This window comes from Hakea prostrata, chromosome 9, assembly GCF_041222555.1.
Source record: "Hakea prostrata isolate BN-2017 chromosome 9, UWA_Hpros_2, whole genome shotgun sequence".
NCBI classification, from domain to species: Eukaryota; Viridiplantae; Streptophyta; class Magnoliopsida; order Proteales; family Proteaceae; genus Hakea; species Hakea prostrata.
The window spans coordinates 14,344,740-14,357,784 of NC_142608.1; the positions used below are offsets into that span (position 1 = coordinate 14,344,740).

General features: G+C 38.2%; 2 non-coding genes across 2 annotated transcripts; both read left to right on the plus strand.

Moving 5' to 3' along the window:
- The first annotated feature begins 1,277 nt into the window (after nucleotides 1-1,277).
- On the plus strand, nucleotides 1,278-1,348 carry TRNAG-GCC (transfer RNA glycine (anticodon GCC)). The gene has a single exon. It is a non-coding gene; the product is annotated as a tRNA-Gly (tRNA).
- Nucleotides 1,349-1,359: 11 nt separating this feature from the next.
- TRNAF-GAA (transfer RNA phenylalanine (anticodon GAA)) lies at nucleotides 1,360-1,432 on the plus strand. The gene has a single exon. It is a non-coding gene; the product is annotated as a tRNA-Phe (tRNA).
- Nucleotides 1,433-13,045: the final 11,613 nt, after the last annotated feature.

Consider the following 13,045-nt stretch of genomic DNA (forward strand, 5'->3'; position numbering starts at 1 on the left):
AAATTGCAGAACTGTAATTATTTACAGTTTTAAATACTGCAACTTTAAGCGCATCCAACAATATTTGTGGTACAAAACTAACAACCACTATATACAATAAATAAAACTATTATGTTGAGATTGATTAATGACAAACCACAATTTTTAAGGAAATCTAATATCTTGTCATTTTTTTGACTCTTAGATTCAAGAAATCACATACTTTAATCATGATGCACTTACATTATAAGAAGGACAATGCAAACTCCATTGTTTACAAAAACGCGCAGAGAAATCAATCATCTTTTTCACCTTGAAATAGAAAACATAATGATACATAGTCTGTCGTCTTTCTTCTCAAAATGCAATATTTTGAACGGATTTGTGTTGATAACGTGATATAAAATGTAAATATTTAAGACAAGAAAGAGAATTAGAATAAAATAAATATGAGTCTTCTATTGAGTTATTCATTATATATTTATAATGGAACTAGCATATTCCTTGATATAGAAATATCACAGTCTACAAAGAAATACAATATATGATTCTCACACACAATAAGATGATCTTCATATGAAATGATGGATTACTAAGATCTTTAGTTAATATGAGTGTTGATACGGAATCTCCAAGACTTGTCACAAACTGAGATGACGAGATCTTCATTGCGTCTCCGACGAACAAACGTCCAATATTATGATCTCAACTACTCAATGGACAACTCAAGTAATTGATCACACAAAGTATGAATACCTACCTCATAGTGTTTACCTGAGGTCTTTATATAATGTGAGTTGGGTAGAGTTATATTGGAATATGACTCTAAGAGAGTTGCCATAGGGGTGACTCGTGGGAGGTTTTTGGGGATCCTGTTGGGGGGACTCTACCCTTGGAGGTTTCTTATCCTGTTAGGCTGGATCTTTCTATTTCAGCCGGATGATGCAACTGCGGCCCGGGAGATATAGAATGACCATTTAGTCATTAACAATGAGAGTACGAACCCCCCAAGAGGGCACCCGGGGCGACCGAGATCTTCATTTGGAAGTTATAACTTTTGGAATGATCTCTTTGGGGGTAATGGACATTCATAAATAAATATTATTTATAACAAAGTAGATCATATAGTCATAGTTTTAGGAGATTCCTATTAAAGCTTTTCCCGCTGCTTTCTTTCAATTTCAGCCATATGCAAATGGCAAATGGAGTAAAAATTCTCCAATAAAATGAAAACCATAAAGAAAAGCACCATCAAAAGTTTTAAACACTTCAGTTTTTTATGTACTTGGTGCCAACAAGCACCAGTGGTCTAGTGGTAGAATAGTACCCTGCCACGGTACAGACCCGGGTTCGATTCCCGGCTGGTGCAATATCTTGAGTGCGGGGATAGCTCAGTTGGGAGAGCGTCAGACTGAAGATCTGAAGGTCGCGTGTTCGATCCACGCTCACCGCATGATAACTTTTATTTTTTTCTTCATCATTTCTTGGCTTAGATCCTAGGGTTCCATCTATTCCAGCTAAGTCCTTGCCCTGGATAACTTCTGATACACCTTTGTTGTCTTCCTCATTCTAAACCAAAAACAACCCTGTCATGTTTGCATGGGATGTGATGGGTGGCAAAACATATCCTTGTTGCGGGTCCACTTGGTTATGCAATGAATTTTTTTAAAGTAGCCAATTCTGGCCCTTGGTGTGTTAACCTCTTGTTAGTCCCTACAATGGGATTCACAAATTCTGAAATGAGGCTTTTAATGTCCTTGTATCTTCTTCTGTTTCATATGGAAGGCCCGGAATACCTCTTCACAGTCTACCAAATCAGTAGATCCCAACAATGTTATATGAACAACATTTTGTTGGAAACTACACAACTATTCCGTCGTATTGTTGTACATAAGATAAAAAAATCCTACTATGCTTCACTGTCTAAAAGTAATATACTCTATTAGCATATCAATAGGTTGAGTAATTAATATGGTGTGTGCTATGAGAACTATGCAAATAGGCAATATGGTGTTTGCTAATGAATATATTCCTTTTCCATAAAAATAATAAAATAAAAATGACAGTTTTGTTTCAGTAAAAATGCATTTCAGACACATTCACACATGGTTGATATAACATATCATTTTAAACACATTTTGCTAAGACAAGTTTAAATAGTGCAATATATTACGTGTGGGTCCTTAGCAGACTACCATCGTTAGCCGACGTTAAGTATATTCAAATTTCAAATGTGAAGGGACCAAATTGTTCCTCAAGTTATTTAATACATTGTGTTAATATATGGTTTTAAAAAGAGATAGTTGGTCATTAAGGGTTAATTATATGGTTACTCCAGGATAGAAAAATGATCTTTTGTGGTCAAAGACGTTGTTACAAATCATCGGAGATAATACAAAGTATTGTTACAAACATAATAGAAGATGATACAGGGAGAGGAAGGGATGAAACCAACCTACTCCTAGAGAAGCATTCCTCTAAGCTCTCCAAACTTGCAAAGAATCCAACTCCCTTTCTCTTGAGAGCACTCTCAATTTATAGAAGAAGGAGAATCCTTCTTGATGAAGGAGGTCCGCTGGATTCGTTGTAATCTTGATTGATGGTCAAAATCATTTCCCTGAGATTTCCTTGCAATCCTTAAAGATAAGGATAAGATTCCTTTTAATCTTGTCCGTCAAACTGGAAGCTTGATTCTTGACCCTTGATGTTGCTTTGATTTGATAAGTTTGCTTTGCACCATTGGATGCAAATCTTTACTTTGCACCGTTGGATGCAGAAATGATAGATGATGAACCATTCCAAGGCATTCCATATGTCACAGACACTGTTTTCCCTATTGGTCTGATTCAAAATGACATAGGAGTGTTTAAGGATTGTTTTTGTTTAGAAACAGATTTGGGAGTTTCTTTTGGTATTTGCTGGACAAGGTTTTCAATTCTAATTAATTGTTCACTTGTTTTTTGAAGATTTGAGTTGGCAAAGTTTAATTGTTCAAGAGTTTTAAGACTCCCCACATTTAAGACTTTCTTTGTTTATAAAAGGGGCAGCTAAAACATCTTCACCTTCAATGTTTATTTTGATTTGGTCCATTGGAGGATGGACAAAGGTTATTGTTTCTTTGGTTCTGTTGACGAGCCATTTTTTGAATGGGTTAATTGTTTGATTTATTGTTCTATTGGTCCACAAATAATCTATCTGATGTTCCTCAGCATAAGAGGCGAACCAAACAAAGAATCTCATGTTAATTTTGTATTGTTTCATATCATAATACCAAGCATCATGAATCTGATTTTTTCAGGAAGATTAAATTTATCGTTAAACCAATCTTTCCTAAGGGCATTGTCAGAGCTGCTAAAGTCTTGCCGGAGGAACTCTTTATCGATCGAGAAAGGTTGATCGAACATAATCATCATTAATGATGAATTCTTGTGGGGAACTTCCATTGCTGAAGGAGTCAGTGACTCGGGATCAGCTTGGCTTTCCTTAGATTGTTCATATTGGTCTTCCTTGGTGTAAACATCATGGGAAATTTGGTTATTGGTAATAAGCTTACTAAGCTTGATAGTAGGTTCTAACATTAGACTACTAGAGTTAGAGGGAATACTTGAGCAATAAGCTCTTGATGAAAAAAAATTTAATAACACAATGTATTAAATAATCTGAGGGGCATTTTGGTCCCTCCATGTTTGAAATTTGAATATACTTAATAGCAACTAATGGTGTTAATCTGATTAGAGCCCAAACGGAATATATTTCACTAAGGGGACCCAACATTAGTTTGTGGTCCACTAAGAGAACCCACATGTAAAAAACTATAAAAATAATAAGCAAACACTAAAAGAAACATTATCATTGATTTATACATAAAAACATAGGTGCATCATATTCTTGATGAATAAAAATGATTCAACGAACAACCTTAAGGGGTAATTTGTTGGTCAAACACCAAAACCTTATAGTATGAGATCAATAGTCTTAATCTTCTTGGAGTAAAGGGCGAAGCCTTGACATAATTCAAAGTTTATATAAAAGTTACTCTCGGGATGTAGCCAAAGTACAAGTAAGCTAATTCAAATGATTGGAACCAAGACCAAGAATATTAGAATGGTTTAATCGTGTTAGGGAATTAAAGGGCTTAACTTTGGCACATTGGCCAAAACTGTTGGCATCGAGTTCACCCTTTCTTTCACCCTTCCTTTAATAGGCGGCAAGAATAGAGTTGGGTCAATGACTCAATGGAGCTTCAAGCATGTTAAAAAAATCTGAATTTGGTTTTGGATTGTATATTTTTCTTTGGCTTAAATATATCTGAACGGCTAGGTAAATACATTTTACCATTAATTTATTGAACTAAATCTGAACCATTCATGATGGATGATCTAGATTTAATCCTATCAAATTTAATGGGAGGATTTCTAGGGCTGTTCAGCCAAAGAATTTACATTACTGTTCAGCCACCACCTGCACTTTTTCTTTTGTTATAACATTCGTTTAAAGATTGATTGCTACATGTCGATGAAAGAGCAATCCAAATGGAGTTAGCTCATTTATCAAAGTAAACATCTCATGACTAAGAGCTTAAGAGGTCTAGGGGGAAAAGGCATACATTGCTTTTATTTGTTGTGCAATGTTTCGTGTTGCAGAATATGGGTGGGTAGGGTACCTCCAACAGTTCCAAGAGGAGCTTCTCACAGTAGTTCTTAAGATTGTGTCTTGGTGACAGCTCTTAGGATCCACCTCTTGGCTATCGAACATTGGTAAATCTATGCTTTGCTTTCCTGTGCTATTGAATGAAGTAATCTTTACCCAGAAAAAGGGGGGGAAAAAGACAGCTCTCAGGGTGGTGTTAAGCGTGGTAGCAGACCTTCCATTGGTAATAGATCTTCAGTGATTGGCGTGTGGGTAGAGGTGGACCTACATTGGGGCCTGAGGGGGCCGTGCCCCCCACCCCTATTTTTTGAAAATTTTGATTAAGTTCTTTAATTTTTTCTGATATTTCTCTTTCCACATGTGAAATATCACTATTTGCCCCCCCCCTCAATATTGAGAACAATTTTTAAAGGTAAAATAATGGGTACAAATGTCATTTCTAATTAAAAACTAACTCCTCAATCCCTATTTATTCTCCCCTCTCTTCTCTCTCTCTCATCTTTTCTTCCTATTTATTATCCTCTTTTTCTATAAAAGTGGATTAAGGAAATTTTATGGAAAAAATCTTATTAGGTATTCAAAATGTCATTCCTAATTAGAAATTAACTCCTCAATCCCTATTTATTCTTTCCTCTCTCCTATTTTCTTCCTATTTATTCTCTTCCCTTTCTACAAGCGTGGGTTAAGGAAAATTTGGAAAAAAATCTTCTCCACAATTAGGTACTCTTTCTCTTTCTCAATGTATTTTAGCTTTTCTCATGCCAAGGGGCCTGTTGGTCCGCGTATCCTTTTTCACCTAGGAATGTTATTCCTCACAGATTGACTACCTTTGTTGGGTTAACATTCCATAACCTTATGGTCGTACATATATGTCACACTCCACTGGTTGGTATCGGTCCTGCCCGATAACTCGTGGGTGCAATCCACAATTTACCCATCAATGATAATAAATACACATAATAATAAATCAAGAAAAAAAAAATTCAATAATCAAATGAAAAGGGAAATACATATGTCCAACTTCCAAAAATGAATAAATCAAAGAAAAGAATAAATTAATCGTGTCCAAAAAGGAATCTCAGCGGAAGCAAATAAAATCAAAGTTTAATTGTTCTTTTGTTCTTTCGCAAGAGCGGCACACTTTTCCTTGAACTTCTCAATGTAAGGAGTAATCCATCCCTCCTTCGTCAATTCATCAAAATGGTGGGTCACTTGGATTCTTTTACCGTCAATGAGAGCTGTAAGTGCACTCCAGGCACCCGGAGGTGGCCTCGTGTTGTGCAACACAATCTCCCATTGATGCCTCCAAAGTTTCTTTATGGGCATCTTCCCAATCATACGGAATTTCGCCCGTTCCAATATTGTCATCTGAATAATTAAACAATAATCCACAAAAATAATGAGTTCTGAAAAACTCAGTAAGGCAACATATCTCATATGCATGTAAACATCATATCATGGTAAGTAACAGGGTTTCCATAAGAAAATTTCCAAAATTAACCATTCTCAGTAGGGGCAGTCAATCAACTAGACCAACCGCCTCTGTGAGACGGCCCCTATAACTTTCTTATCTGAAAGCGGTATCCGTCAGACTTTGGCCGAGAGACACTCCTAAACTTGCTTGACTCAATGGTAACATTTACCTAGGCATTGGGGTCTTCCAACCTAAATTTTCCTCTGTGCCAAATCTACCTTCCAAAACCATCAGGGTTGGCTTTATCTCTTCTCCCAAAATCATTTAAAGTAATTGAGTCATCTCCTTCATCATCGATATCCATGGGTTCAACTCTCAAATCCATGGTCTTGACTCAGATGGCTCACAATTGCCTTCTACCGACACTCCGGGTTCTTAAACCTATAATGGTGGGTTATCGAGCTAGGATTCTAAAGGATTACACATCCTCCCCCCCCCCCCCCTAAAAGATGGTTTCTTCCATCAAATCTTCACCAATGGTATAGTCTGGTTCAGAAATGCTTGTTGTTGTGGTCTAAAATTTTAGCAGGTTCTTCTTCATAAGCAAGGTCTACCTTAAACCTTTGGACTCTTGCGGTAGGAGGTGCTCTAGGTTCTATATGCATTGCCAAAGCATATAAAATTGGAACACATCATGCACATCGGCTAAAGATGGATGAAGTGCTAATCGATATGCAACTTGTCCCACCTTCTACGTGATCTCAAAGGGCCCGATATACCTTGTGTGATAACCCCCATGATCCTAACCCAAAACCTGAATTACATGTCCAAGAACCCTAGCATACAGTGGGATGAAGCTGTGGGCCATTTGACTTGAAGCCCATGGTTTGGCACCAGAACCCATGGATTTGGATGATGAAGATGGTAGCACTCTGGATTTATTGGATAGTGGAAGAAGATCCAGTTAGAATCCTGATGGGGATTTCTAGCTCAAGAGAGATAGAGTTAGGAGATGTCATTAAACTAGGTAATAGCATTTAAAATGATCCTTAGGTTCGCAATGCAATGTAGTTGGACCCTAATGTCGATCCAAATGAATTAGCCTTTCCATGGAGGTAAATCTTTGCTTGCTAGGCAAGAGGATAGCAAGTTACGAATTTTGTCTCGGTAGGACATGTATTTCTATGTACTACTATTTTGGACCAACTTGGGAGGCAAACCACCTTTGTACTACAAAGTACTAGGTGGCAGTTGCTCTAGGAATTCGATTGACCAATTGACTGCCACCCTGGCTGGTTGATTCGTCATGTATGGATATTCTTGGGATTTTCACCCTCGGCACCCCTATATAAGCTCTCTTAAACCCTATTTTTCGTCTTATTTTATTGCAAAGACAACAATGGACTTAGAGAAGTCAAAGAACACATAGGAGTGAGAAGGAGACCCCTTCTTGCGAAGATTTTCATGCATCATCGTCAATTTTCAGATCTTGAGGGTAAATAGACTAACATACTCTCTTCCTCTTCACTATTTTATAGTTTTTGAGAGTTGTTTTCTTGAGAAATCTTTTCTAGAAGAAGAATTTGATGGGAAAATAATTAATTACCATTATCCCAATTAGATCATGCTATGAGAATAGATCTTGCATCTATTTTTATGGCATATTCTATCGGAGAAGGATCTCAAAGTCTAGATCTGAATTTTAAGTTAGATTGTCTTGTTTTTGAAGTTTGGAATGTTTGAACGGTGATTCAGAGTCATGATTTAGGCGTAGGATCATCCCAAAACCTGTCACACCCCACCTAGCCGTATCTGGTCATACTTGTAACATCCAGCCCAAACCTAGCCCGGGGCACCCTATTTGTTTTGGGTGAAGAAAGGCTTATTTGATATTAGACCTTAAAGTTGGACCTTGATTTCAATGTTATTATCTTTGAAAGCCTTAAGAAGTCATGCCAGACCTTTCCTTTAGGGTAGACCTGTAATATCTGGCCTTATCCTAACCTTGACCCGGCCCGGAATCTGTTATGTTTGTAGGCCCAAGGACCCAAAGTGGGGGTAAAAGAGACTTGTGGACCCTTTTGGTTGATGATTTGGTGTCGGAGCCCAAGCCCATAGACATTGACGATGATGCCCCTCACTTGAGGGCATTGTCAATGTTAGTTTTGAATCTGCGCACTGAAGAGGGGTGAATTAGTTGAAATATCAAATGAACTCCTGTACTCAATCAGAATATATTTCCTGAAACTAGACTTCTTGATGGAATTTTATGAGAAAACCCCACTCCATTTGACCCCATATTGCCCTCCAAATCCCTGTCCGAAGTTGCTGAACTGTGTCTGGTGAATCCTATTTGCGCATCGAAGAAGGTGAGCTTATTTTGTGAACATAATGACCTCCCATGCTTGATCTAAAAGTATTTATGGAAACTAGACTTCTTGATTGACTTTTAGGAGAAAACCTCACTCAATTTGACCTTGTATAGCCCTCCGAATCCCTGTTCGAAGTTGCTGAACTATTTCTGGATTTTCTGCTGAAACCTGGTTACTGTTTTGGTCGATCCTTTTTGTCGATGCCATCAACCAAAACCATCGACCAAAATTACCCAGAATCGAGAAAAAGATGCTTTTTGGATATTCCTTCCTCTATTTAAGTGAAACCTTGAACCTAGAACGATATTTTACTCATTTCAACACCTGAGAACGTGGGAAGGCTCCTCTTAGGCTCCTCTTTGGCTTGGGTGATGATCTTCTACAATAATCATTGTCTCTTTTCTCCAACTATCATCTTCCAAGGTATGATTCTCTCTCTTGCTCTCTATTCTACTCACTTCCCTTCTTCTTTTACTGATGAGACCATGGCCAAGGTGCTACAACCTTGCAAACACCTTGCCATGAACGTCTCTTCCCATTTATACTTGCTTTTCCTTCATTCTTGCTATGCCTCACTTGCATCTTGATCCTTACATATACATTACCATGATTCCTTGCTTAACAACTTGATTTCTTATACTAAACTGAGATGTGGAGTATGATTGTAATCATGTGCCTAACGTATTCCCCAACTAATTCTCTAGCTTCCCTTTCAATTACATCAATTTCTCATGAATGCTAGGATTCTTGTCTTTAGAACATAGGACCTCAATTTGGGGGTTTTCATTTGGACCATTGGATTGTGATAATACTTGCTAGGTAGTGTTTTTACATTGTTATTAATCATCCCTCCAAGTTTCGGATCGATTCGAACCCCGGAAGACCAATTTCGGACCAAAATCCACTATTCTGTCCCGAAGAGAATGTTGGTCGATCATTTTGGTCGATACCATCGACCAAGACCATCGACCAAACTTGTTGCTGACAGCAACCTTGCTCCATTTTGATCCGTTCGACTTCCGATTTTTCCTATTTCTTTTCTAACCTTTCATTTATGTTTGTCTAGGGTTTTATTACCATCTTTGGATCATTCTTTTGAGATTATTGGATTATCATCATCGTGACTTAAGGTAAGGACAGTTGTTACCATAACTACATAGATTATGTGATTCTTGCTTCTATGTTAGAGACTTAGTAGATTTACCTTCTTTATCGTATTTCCTACAGTACATGACTGTTATAAGTACTTCAAGTATAGTAGTGCCATGTTTACATATTCTTTTGTTATCATGATTACGTATTCTTAATAAATTCATATGTAATTGATCATGTTATGGTATGTATGTCACATCCACCCAGCCGGTACCCCATTTGGAATACCCGGGATGTGATCCACAGTCCAAGGATCAATGATCTAAGGTCCATGCCTCCCACATACACGGTAACATAATCATGAACAGTAATAATCAATGGTAAAAACAATTAATACTAAACAATATGTAAAGATAGGATTAAATATATATCAGAGTGCGGAAGATAGATAATATCAGAAAGTGGTCAAAATCATATCAGTGAGAGAAAGTGTGGTAGCCACCCTCTCAAAGCAGCGGAAAGTAAAAGTAGTTAAGTACATGTCCAAGTATCACCAAAAGAACCCAAATACATGTTAATTTCAGGCCCTTATACTCCATAAACACACCGGGGAAATGGGGCACTACGCTAGGGTTTCTTCTATACTAATAGTAGTCTCCTCAACAGTACGGATGAAGTAAACCAAACGCTGCCGCTCCCACACAACTGTGGGGATAACCCTGGTGCGGATGGTAATCCTCCTTGGCTCCAATATACGGATCCTCACCGACGCCACTACTCGGAGGGTAGTATGTGGAATCATAGTCCACCTCAAGGGAGGTGCCATTGTAGTCCTCGGTACCTGGAATATAATCTAAAAACATTTGCACAAAAGGAATGAGTTCGAAGAACTCAGCAAGGAAGTTATTCCATAATTAGAAATCATACACATTCAGAACATATTATAATGCAATGCGATATGGAACATATGATGCAAATATGAGTCTAACTCTATGAATGCTAGTCTCTAGGGTAGACAAGCTTTAAGTCATAGCATCGTACTTCTCTGGGTCGTCAGTCACTCTCCCATTTCCATATCTTGGGAATGCCTGGGGAAGATCGGTAAAGTCATCAAAAACCGTGGTAAGGGGATCGGTCACCGCTCTCTCACATCACCATTTGGTCAAGTACTGGCGCATGTCACAGTAAAGCCTAGCCCAATGCAAGTCATCTACTCATTTGGTCAAGTCACATTCAGATACGTCCATTCCTTGCCCTGGCGATCCTTTCCGGTATCCTTCACACTAGAGTCAACAAAATCCCGGATTTCGGACTCATCAACCCTATTGGTCATCCACATATAGTAAACGGGAAGCTCTCACGTCCTCTCACGGATTGGTTACCGGTCTTGAGCGCCCGTGAGCCCAAGTCTATCCATATGCAACTCTACCAATAAATGGCCCCATTCAAGTATCCGTAGCATGGTTTATGTCCTCTACCGGATTGGTTACCGGCCTAGAGCGCCCATCCAACCATACACTACCACGGGTTGTTCGGTCTCAATGCCCTTCCGATTCGGGTCTGACACGACAAGGATAAACCTAGCCACCCAACTAGACAGTCATATGTATGTCATCCAATAACCCGGGAGAGTGTCGATAGGCACCATCGGAGAACATCCCATACTATTCCCTCCGATGCCCAAGGACAGAAGTGTCAGTAGGACACCCCTCAATCCCAAGTCATACGTAAGCAATCACATATTCAATCTCATCATTTCTCATGCATTCAATGCATATCCATAATAGTAATCAAATCATGATATTGAAACGAATCATTATAAACATAAGCAAGTCAAAATGATAAAGTAACACAACAAGAGTATAAAGATTTAAATGCTATTGTTCTAACACATATGTAACAGTCTTATAATGATTGAAAGAAAATCAAAAGATTTCATTCTTTAAATAAAACACAATTCAATATTTTTTGACTTATATGTTTATGGAGATAACCATCCTTACTTTGGATGAATTGATGATGAATTGAGAATACCAAGAATAGTCCAATAGAATTGTTAAGGCCCTAAACAAGCATCAATAATAAGTTAGAAAAGAAGTCGGGAAGATCGGATGTTAATTGGATCAAAATTGGCCAAGGTTGCTGTCTACCAACATTTTGGTCGATGGTCTTTGGTCGATGGTATCGACCAAAATTTCCTTTGAGACAGAAATGTGGATTTTGGGGGTTTTCATCCGAAATGAGTTTTTCGGTGTTCGGATCAATCTAAAACTTGGAGGCATACTTAACAATAGTAGTAGGACACTATAAATCAAGAAATTAACCCAATCCAATGGTTTAAACAAAAAGCCCCAATTTGAGCTATCAAGTTCAAGTGATAAACATCATGGCATGAGTTGGAATTGATTGCATTGATGAGGAATGGCATGTAATAGTTAGATGAACTAATAGAAATTCGATTGGAATCATATGGCAATGTTAAACATGAACATAATACATCCTATAACTTAGTTTGGTACCAAATGGCATGATGTTAATAGATAAATCATAGAATACATATGCTAGGCATGAGATAGAAGCATAGTATCAAAGAATAGTTAAGGAAATCATGGATTGAACATGAGTAGACACTTGGAGTGGTGGTTGCAAGGTTGCAGCACCATTCCAAATGTCTCATCAGCAAGATGGCAATAGAAAAGAGTAGAAAATGGTAGGGTAGAGAGTGGAATGATGATTCATACCTTAGTGTGGAAGATGAAGACAAGAATCAATGATAAACAAAGAGTTTTTGATAAGGTGCCCTTCACATTAGCCAAGGAGCTGCTTTGGGAAGCTCTCCCCACATTTTCAGGTGAGAAAATGATTGCAATAGGGCTCAAGGCTCGAGGTTATAATAAATAGAAAAGGAATATTCCATGGAATCATTAACTTGGCAGATTGGGATATTTTGGTCGATGGTCCTTGGTCGATGGTATCGACCAAAAGGATCGGCTAAAATATTTCCAGCAGAAAACTAAGGTTTAGAACAGCAACTTCAAGTAGGGTTTTGAAAGGCTACACAAGGTCAATTTGAGTGAGGTTTTCTTCTACAATTCAATCAAGAAGTCTAGTTTCGGGGAGTACCTTCGGATTGTGCACAGGAGGTCATTTGGTACATCAACTATATTAATCTTCTCCGATGCGCAGACTTTCCTTAAACACTGACAATGCATTTAAGCAAGGGGTATCATTGTCAATGTCCATGGGCTCAGTCTCCGAATCATGATCATCAATCAGAATGGTCCATAAATCTCTTCTTCCACCGCTTCGGGTCTTTGGACCTGAATACAATAGTGGATCCGGGTCAGGGTCAAGGTTAGAATAGGGCTGGATATTACAATGTATCATTCTATATGATGGAATTGAGAATGTGATTGAATAGGTAGATTTGGGATTGGGGAGTGCCCTACTGGTACTTCTGTCCTTGGACATCGGAGGGAATAGTATGGGATGTTCTCCGAAGATGCCCATCGACGCTTTCCTAGATCATTGGATGACA